The sequence below is a fragment of the Petaurus breviceps genome, unplaced genomic scaffold, assembly GCF_028583685.1.
Source record: "Petaurus breviceps papuanus isolate PSGF00001 unplaced genomic scaffold, PetGlider_PUasm1.0 90775, whole genome shotgun sequence".
NCBI lineage: Eukaryota > Metazoa > Chordata > Mammalia > Diprotodontia > Petauridae > Petaurus > Petaurus breviceps.
In genome coordinates, this window is record NW_027187342.1 from 11,535,486 (window position 1) to 11,544,247 (window position 8,762).

The 8,762-nt window shown below is 38.0% G+C and overlaps 1 long non-coding RNA gene across 2 annotated transcripts in view; it reads left to right on the forward strand.

Annotated features, from left to right (window-relative positions):
* The first annotated feature begins 248 nt into the window (after nt 1-248).
* LOC138146873 (uncharacterized) overlaps nt 249-8,762 on the forward strand; it is a 278,700-nt gene continuing 270,186 nt past the window's right edge. For both annotated transcript variants that reach the window (XR_011164624.1, XR_011164625.1), the window contains exon 1: nt 249-266. This is a non-coding gene — a long non-coding RNA (uncharacterized lncRNA). The remainder of the gene's footprint in view (nt 267-8,762) is intronic.

Sequence of the window (8,762 nt, forward strand, 5' to 3'; positions counted from 1 at the left end):
TGTAGAAATATATACAGGAGAAATTGGAGATAATCAACAGAGGTAAGACACAAGTGTTAAGGGAATCAGAAAAGGTTACTTGTAGAGAAGAAGGGATTTTAACTGAGATTTGAAAGAAATCAAGGAAGACAGGAGGTGGAGATAAAGGAGATAGTATTACAAACAACGGCAATAACCAATGGAAGTACCCAGAGTCTGGAGATGGAATGTTTTGTGCAAGGAAAAGCCAGGCCAGTGTCACTAAATCACAGAGTACATGGGGAGAAGTAACATATAAGAAGACTGCAAAGGCAGGAGGGAGGCAGGTTATGAAAGATTTTATATTTGACCCCATATGTGGTTGGGAAAAGAAAGTTATTAAATAGTTGGAGTGAGATGGTCAGATATGTAATTTTGGAAAATTAATTTGCCAGATGAATGGAGGATGGACTGGAGGGGGGGAAGATACTTGAGGCAAGAACACTAACCATTGGGCTATTACCATAGTCCAAGTATGAGGTGATAAGGACCTAAACCAGGGTGTTGACAGTGTCTGGAGAGAGAAGGGAGCATATACAAAAGAAGTTACAAAGATAAAATTATGAGAATTGTCAATAGATTGGATATTATGCATGGAGGTAAAAGAGTGAGGAGTCATAGTTGACATCTAGGTTGCAAACCTGGGTGAGTGGGAGGGTGAGGGTACCCTCACTGGTAATGGGAAAGTTTGGAAGGGAGAAGTATTTTGGGGGAAACATAGTGAGTTCAATTTTTGATATGAGTTTAAGATATTGTAGCAGCAAGCACCCCAAGCGTCCTCAGGGTTTGCTGCCAACACAGGTTCTTAGATCTGCTTTGATAAAGGAAAGCAACTCAAAATGGGTTAACAAGCTTACTTTAATCAGTCAGATCTGTATCATTTACCTCGTTCAGGGGAAAAAGGTCAGCACCCCGAACTTCAGAATATACAGACAGAATTATCAAGACAGAAACAGATCAAGTAGACAGATTTCCAAACTGTCCAACCATTACATCCATACCAAACAACATCTGGGTTTCAAAGCCGGGGGGCTCTGGACAACGGCTTCCCAGAATCCATATCAAATCACAGAACACTTCTCAAAGCTACACATCAGGGCTTATATAGCCTTCTCCTGGCTCAGAGAATGTAACAACCTTATTGACTCACTGGCCAATCAAGAAGTATCTACTGAAAAACAAGCCTCCCACCCCAGGTTCCAGGTGCACTTTAGCCTAGGGGCAGGGAAGATCTTCAAATTTACATTCCCATTACAGATATCTACAGAACATCCAGTTTGATATATCTAACAGGAAGCTGGAGAAGTAAATCTGGAGGTTAGGAGAGAGATTTCAACTGGATAAGCAGATCTGAGAAATCATCAGCATAAAGATGATAATTGAAACCATGGAAGTGATGAGATCACTGAATAAAACAGTATATAGGGAGAAGAGAAGAGAATCCAGGACAGAGTCCTGGAGAATAAAGATACAGCAAAGGAGACTGAGAAAGAATGGTCAGACATGTAGGAGAAGAACTAGGCTAAAATAGTCATTCAGAAACCAAGAGAGAAGATATCAAGGAGAAGAAGGTGATCAACAATTTCAAAGGTTGCTAAAAGGCCTAAGATAAAGATTGGAGTGATTAGATTTGGCAGTCAAGAGATCATGAGTAATTTTGTAGAGAGAAGTTTGGGTTGAATGATGAGGGTGGAAGCCAGACTGTAAAGAGTTAGGAAGAAAAGAAGTGGAGATATTGATTATAGATATGCTTCTCAGGGAATTATACACAATATTTTCAAGGAGTTTTGCCATAAAAGGGAAAACAGATGTAAGGATGGAAAGGATGTGTGTGTGTGTGTGTGTGTGTGTGTGTTTACTGGAGCTGGGGATGTCTAGAGGTTAGCTACACAGATAATAACATGATACCTAAAAGGTTACCAAGAGAGTGTAGAAGAAGATGAGAATACTAGATCAGAACTTGAGGAACGGGGCAGCTAGGTGGCACAGTGAATAGAGCACTGGCCCTGGAGTCAGGAGGACCTGGGTTCAGATACGGCCTCAGACACTTAACACAAAAAATAGCTGTGTTACCTTGGGCAAGTCACTTAACCCCAATTGCCCTCCAAAAAGCAAAAAAAAAAAAGAACTTGAGGAACACCCATTTGGGGAGGGGGATTATATGAATGCTAAACCAACAAAGCCAACTGGGCTATGCTGATCTCATAGTCTCTGCTGATACATTCATCTCTACAAAGACAGTCCAGCCATATCAGCCTTTGTCTTTTAAGGTTTAGTTACTAAAACACCATATAAAGAGCATCCTCAGGCTAAGATTAGATTTTTCTTTTTCTTTTGGTCTGTGCAGAGATCAAAACCTTCTATTACTGGAAAACTATCTAACTTAGGGTTTCAGACAATTTGACATATTTATTTGACATAAGCTGCAAATGAATTTGAGTCAGAACAAAAGGTAAGTTAAGGAAGGAGACAAGGTTAATGTTCTAACCCATCCTAGTCTGAATTCCTATATATTATGTATGACTGTTAGAAAAACACAAGTGCTTTGGTGCTATATTTTGGCCAGTGAAAACTTCAGTCTCATAAAAAAGGAAGCTATTTCAACCTTCAAAAATGTGCGACCCAGTTGGAAATGTAAATATAAATGTGTATACACATACATACATAAACAAATATCAGAGAGTAATAAAAGTATATCTTACATTTATATGGTGCTTTATGGTTAACAAAGTACTTTATCTACAACAACCCTGTGAAGTGGGCAATGTAAGCATTTTAATTCCCATTTTATGGATAAAAAATTGGGTTCAAAGGGATTAAATGTCTTGCTCAAGGTTATGTACATCTAGTAAGTATGAGTCAGGACTTCAGATCCAGATCTTTTAACCCCAAGTTCAGTAGCCATATGACTATGGATATATGGATAAGGACAGGACCTGTGATTTCATTCATATAGGGAACTCCTGGATGAAGAAGCTCCTTCTCCCAATGTAGATTAGCATCTTCTCTTCAACTTATAGTGTTAGGAGAGATGCTTAGAGCACTGAGAGGTTAAGTGACTACCCCAGGGTCACAAAGCCAGTACGTGTCAAAGTTGGGACTTGAATGTAAATCTTCTTAGCTCCAGGGTCACTTCTGTATGCACTATGCCATGCTGAGATAGATAGACAAATAAGTAAATAGGGATAGATATGTGTGTCTCACACACACATACACACACACACACACACACACACACACACACACATATATATATATATATATACACACACACATAATAAATATGGGTATATTCATTATACCATGCTGAGATTAGAGATAGATAGGGGTAAATGTGTGTATACATACATTAATATGTATATGTGAATATATGTATATATGTTAGTAGACATATTCTATATATCCAGTATTAGTGTCTCAGGTCTAGCCATGTCCTTCTACCACCCAATAAACTCCAAGGGCTCCCTCTAACTTGTAGGGTCAACTATAAACTCCTCTATTTGACATTGAAGACCATTCACAACCTGGTTCCAACCTACCTTTTCAGCTTTTGACATTTTTATACACACTCTACAGTCCAGCCAAATGAGATTTCTTGCTATACTCCACACAAAACACTCCATTTCCCATCTTTGTATCTTTGCATAAGCGGTACCAAAACTTCAATGCCCTGTCACCTCACCTTTGCCTCTTAAAATCCCTAATTTCCATCAAAGCTCCATTCAAGCATCTCTTCTTAAGAGTCCATTCCCATTGCTCCCAGACTCTAGTGCCATCTCCCCCCAAATAATCTTGTGGTAGCATATTTATTTTGCATATCTTATACATATCTATTACTACATCATCATAATTTCATTGTGTCTGAGTAAATAAATTCTAGGGAAATTTGATTCTACAATTTTAGCTTCCATATACTATTGGCCTTGTACTACTTTTTGAGAAACACCAAAGCATTATAGAGGTACAAGGACAATGCCTCATTGTTATCATTCCACAGAGTGATTCTTGTTCTCTTTTCCAGAGAACACATTGTTTCATAGATAGACTCCATTATCCTGTTAAGAATCTTATTCATTTAAACAACATGGGAAGATTGGATAAAGATAATGCTTTGCTCTTATTTGTGTTGTACTTTTTTTTTCTGGCAAATAGAGGTTTTTCAAATTTCACTGAAAACCAAAGAGGCAATGTATATCCAAAGTTCCTGGTCCTGGCCCTGGAATCTGCGGGGACAGAGTAGCCACCTTGTCTGTTTTATGGGTCCCATACTCCCCATATTATGAAAGTAAGACATGGATAAATAAGTTGAAAAGCTAATTATTAAAGTTATGCATTAGACATACATTTTTACAAACAGTGAACTAATTTGATGAGTTGTTAAGAGATAGGAGATTTATCTTCTCCTCTCAGTTTGCTATTTTAATCATGTTAAAGAATGTGAACTAACTATTCACATTCACAGGAAAAACCAAATAGATGAAGTCTGCCCAATGGCCAGACTCTGATATGTAGTTTAACAGACAATCTATAGGGCTCATCCATCAGAATAAAAGAGCTGGTCCCAGAGTTGAACAAAAGGAGGAGGGCAAGGTGGATTGCCTTTGGGAAATTGCAAAATTACTTTAATAATCACAAGCTTCTCCCTGAAAGTTCCCTCCTTTTTAATGACAGTATTCTCATGTTTTATGGTTATAAATCATGGAACTCTATACTGTCTGAAGAACTGAGAATGAGAGTCACACAAAGGACAATGGAGAAGTACATGGTGAAGACATTAAAAGGAGAAAGGGAATAAGCACATATATATATATATATAATATATATATAGGTATTACTATGTGCCAGCCTCTATTCTAAGAGCTTTACAAATATTACCTCATTTGAGCCTCACAACAACCTTGTGAGGTAGTAGGTACTGCTATTATTCTCACTTTACAGCTGAGGAAACTGAGGCATAGGGATTAAGTGATTTGCCTATATTCACACAACTTGTAAGTGTCTGAGGGCAGATCTGAACTTGAGTCTTCCTTTCTCTAGGCCCATCACTCTATCAATTGTGCCACATACCTTCCTCTATATATAATTCTTGTAAATGAAGAATTATGAAGGAGAAGAGATATGGAGGATGATACCAAAGAAGTGTGTGAGCAAAAAAGGAAATACCCTAATGACATGATGAGGAAGATTCCTGATGACCACACTGTATGTTTCATCTGGTGTCTTTAGTATATCACAAGAAAGCAAGTGAAGTCTCCAGGACACTGGTGAAGCCCTCCATGGCAAATTTTTGGGAGAGCCTGGACAAGAATCCCACAGGGTAAGCACATATAGATAGACTGTGAATATCTACACTGATAGCTAAAAGATCCATCTGAGTACACAGGCCTGACCCAGTGTCATGTCTACCACAGTTCAGGAAAGGCAATCCTCTATTAGACATTGTCCAGAGGAAAGCAACCAGGATGATGGAACTTGAATTCATGTCATATGAAGATCCATTGAAGGTAGTGAGAATTAGAGAAGGGAGTTGGGGGTGGGACATGATAACTCTTCAAGTATTTGAAAGATTGTCATGTAGAAGAAAGATTAGAAATTTTCTGTTTGGACCCTATTAGGACTAATGTCTACATTTCTCTACACCCTGAGGTAGACCTAGGCCCTTCCTCTTTCTCTCCTGAAACAATCATCTCCTTGTGCCAAACCCCTTATTGATTAGGCATCCCAAACTTAGCTATACTGGTTCTTGGGCAGCAAACATTTGTCTGTAGTGCGTCCCATACCCAAAGGTCTTTCTAAGGCCGACCAGAAATTGTGCCTCCCTAGCATGAATTTTGAGGATACAGAGTCACCTCTAAAAATTCTCATCTTTTCTTAAGCCCCTCAAAACATCACACTCTCACCTTGTTTCATATTTCATTAAAAAATGTGATTCCATTAGCTGAGAGTTCCCTTTTCTCCCCTTCTCTTCATCTCACATAATGCAGACATCTTTTCTTGCTCTCTTCTTCATGTGACAAGACCCTTGTCTCCCATGAAAGGAGGACCCTTTTCCTTGTCGAGGCAAACATCTCAATATGCACTCTATCCCCTCCCTTCTTCTCCAATAGATTATCCTGCACTAATCGCTACTCTCTCTTTAATTTTTCCTTCTCTGCTATATACAAATATATGCATGTCCTAAAACACTTGATCCCTCCATGCCTGCTACCTACCATCTATCTCTCCTCACCTTCTTTGCTAAACTCTGTGAGGAAGCTGTCTACATTAGGTGCCTCCAGCACTTCTAAATGCTCTCTAATCTGACTTCCTACCTCATCATTTGACTGAAATTGCTCTCTCCAAAGTTACCAGTGATCTCTTAATTATCAAATCTAATGGCCTTTTCTCAGTTCTCATCCTTTTTTACTTTTCTGTAGCATTTGTATTATTGATTACCCTCTGCTTCTGGAAGCTTTCTTCTCTCTAGGTGCTCATCACACTACTTCCTCCTGGATCTCCTCAGATTTATCTATCCCCTTTTTCTTAGTCTTGGTTTCTGGATCTTCATCTAGGTGATACACAAATGTCCCCTAAGACTCTTTTCTTTTTTAATTAAATTATTTATTTTTAGTTTTCAACATTCACTTCCATGAGTTTTAAATTTTCTTCCCCTTTTTCCCTCCTCCCTCCCCAAGATGACTTGCAATCTGATATGTGCTCTACCCATACATTCCTATTAAACACATTTTCACATTAGTCATATTGCATAGAAGAATTATAATAAATGGGAAAAACCATGAGAAAGAAAAAAAAACACAAAAGAAAACAAAAAAGAAAGTAGTTTGCTTTGTTTTGCATTCCGACTTCATAGTTCTTTCTCTGGATGCGGCTGGCATTTTCCATCATGAATCCTTTGGAAGTGTTTTAGATCTTCGCATTGCTGAGAAGGGCTGTCTGTCAAAATCCATTCTTTCACACTCTGGCTGTTACTGTGTATACTGTTCTCCTGGTTCTGCGCCCCTCACTCAGCATCAGTTCATATAAGTCTTTCCAGGTTTCTCTGAAGTCTGCCTGTTCATCAATTCTCATAGCACAACAATCTATTACATTCACATACCACAACTTGTTTAGCCATTCCCCCAATTGATGGGCATCCACTCCATTTCCAGTTCTTGGCCACTACAAAAAAAAAAACTTCTATAAATATTTTTGTATATGTGGGTCCTTTTCCCATTTTTATGATCTCTTTGAGATACAGCCCTAGAAGTGGTATTGCTGGGTCAAAAATGGTATGTACATTTTTTTAGCCCTTTGGGCATAGTTCCAAATTGCTTTCCAGAATGGTTAAATAAGCTCACAACTCCACCAACAATGAATTAGTGTTCCAACTTTCCCACATCTTCTCCGACATTTATCATTTTCATATTTTTCCATGTTAGTCAATCTGATAGGTGTGATAGTGGTACCTCAGAGATGTTTTGATCTGCATCTCTCTAATCAATAGTGATTTAGACTATATTTTTTTTTCCAAAAGGCTATAGATAGCTTTAATTTCTTCCTCTGAAAACTGCCTGTTCATATCCTTTGACTCTTCTGAATCCAAAGAATATAGTAGTCCAGTTTGACTGGAGTATAGAGTATATAAAAGTCATTTGAGAGAACACTGGAAAGGCAAGGTGTTAGCAAATTATGGAGGGCCAAGAAAAGGGTTTGGAATTTTACTTGTAAGTCAAAAAGAAGATGGACCAAGCAATCCTATGAAGCATAGACTAGAGAGAGTAGAGGTAAGGAAATTTTTTGGCTATTGTAATAGTCCAGGAGGTTGGTATGTGGAACCATTCCATTCAGTCAACAAACACTTATTAAGTATTTACTATATGCCATGCATTGTGTTAAGTGAGAAGATTTAAAAAAAAAAGGCAAAAACTGGGCCCCTGCTCACATTCTAAGGGAGGAGACAACACATGAATAACAAGGCATATTCAAATGATAGGGGGAATAAAGGGGACAGGAAAGGTTCTAGGAAGGTTGCAGAGTTGAAATCCATAAGACTTGTTGATTAAATGGTTATAAAAGTGAGGGACAAGCAAAAGGAAAAAATAACACCAAGTTTTCAAACAAGGGAGACTGGTTGAATTTACTAACATTGGGATTATATTTTGCTTTGTCTTTTTTTTTTTCTTGGAGGCTGGGGAGAAGAGTTTTAGAAAGTTGCATCCTTTTCATTATTTTAAAAACCTTACGGGCAATAAAATCTTTTTTAAAAAATCAATTGCACTTCAATTACTGAAATCTTTTATTACAGGTTTTGTCACATCCTTTCTTCTTCTAACTTTTGGAAGTTTATTTTCCTCTTTTAATTGTCTGTTTGTTAAAAGCATTAGTTGTGCTTTGAGTCCCCCTGGCTTCTGAAAAGTCATTGATGCCATCTTTTCTCCTTTGTAAATCTCTTTCTTAACTCTGTTGATCTTTTTGTTTCATCCTACTCAGAAGCAACCTACTTCAGAATTTGTGAACAGAAAGCCAGGATCTAAACAATAAAGCCAAGTCAAGAACAAGCTAAGAAGGAAATCTGCTTTAATCTTCTGGTTTATTCATTTTTATGTACATTCAAAGTGATTTCAGACACAACATACTGGCACAAACTCTGCATTCAGATTTCAGAACATATACTGGTTTTTCTTTGCATAATTTCCCAAAGCAGCCCAGCTTACATATGAATTCTTGTGTGCTGGGACTCCAGGAACATCCTGATCTCATGCATC